We start from the raw sequence: 895 nt of genomic DNA on the forward strand, positions 1-895 counted from the left end.
ATATCATAATGGCTGATCGGACATTGTGACGTCATCATATTGCCATCTGAATTCAACAAACTGAATATTATCGATGTCGTCATTTAAAAAAAATGCGCATTTGAGCGTATCTCGCTTATTCTTGGTCGATTTTCTTCCAACTTTGAGTATGTTATAGCAAATTCAATTCTCTTACATACATGTGCACTTTTTCACATTTCGTTGACGTCATCATGGTCAAAATATAGGGTTTTGCTTACCCCCTTATCTTTCTTTCGTCAAACCATTGATGACCCCATAATCACCTTAATCATTCGTGATTTCTGAATCATATTTAGTGGGCATAAACTTCAGGTCATGGTTAAATGTTATGTACATTATATTTTTGTGCGCGCGTAATAACGCGAGCGTTCGCGTGCGTCAAATTGAAAATATGCTATATATTAGGTCTTTTTTTAATCAGTTATAGCTCCTTAGGATGAAAGGTGACACCCAATTTTTATTACATATTCTGAAAGCACATGAGCTGTAGATATGATTTTATATATCATAATAGCTGGTCGGACATTGTGACGTCATCATATTGCCATCTGAATTAAAAAATAAGAAAAAAATTATATTTCTTTTCTTTAAACGTTGATGACGTCAAATCATCTTAACCATTCGTCATTTCTGAATAATATTAAATGGGCTTATACTTCAGATCAAGTTTGAATGTTAGGTATCTTACTTTTTTGTTTGCGCGTCTTAACGTGCGCGTACGCGTGCGCCAAATATTACATATGCTAATAATTATGTCTATTTATAATCAAATATAGCTCCTTAGAATGAAAGGTGACCCCCAATTTTTATTACATATTCTAAAAGCACATGAGTTGTAGATATGATTTTATATATCATAATAGCTGATCGGACA

At 33.2% G+C, this 895-nt stretch overlaps 1 protein-coding gene across 1 annotated transcript in view; it reads right to left on the minus strand.

Annotated features, from left to right (window-relative positions):
- The window catches only part of LOC117107320 (rac GTPase-activating protein 1-like), a 52,128-nt gene that overhangs the window by 44,532 nt on the left and 6,701 nt on the right, over positions 1–895 (minus strand). The window lies entirely within an intron of this gene.

The sequence above is a fragment of the Anneissia japonica genome, unplaced genomic scaffold (assembly GCF_011630105.1).
Source record: "Anneissia japonica isolate Jap-2015-1 unplaced genomic scaffold, ASM1163010v1 scaffold1507_len60031_cov179, whole genome shotgun sequence".
NCBI lineage: Eukaryota > Metazoa > Echinodermata > Crinoidea > Comatulida > Comatulidae > Anneissia > Anneissia japonica.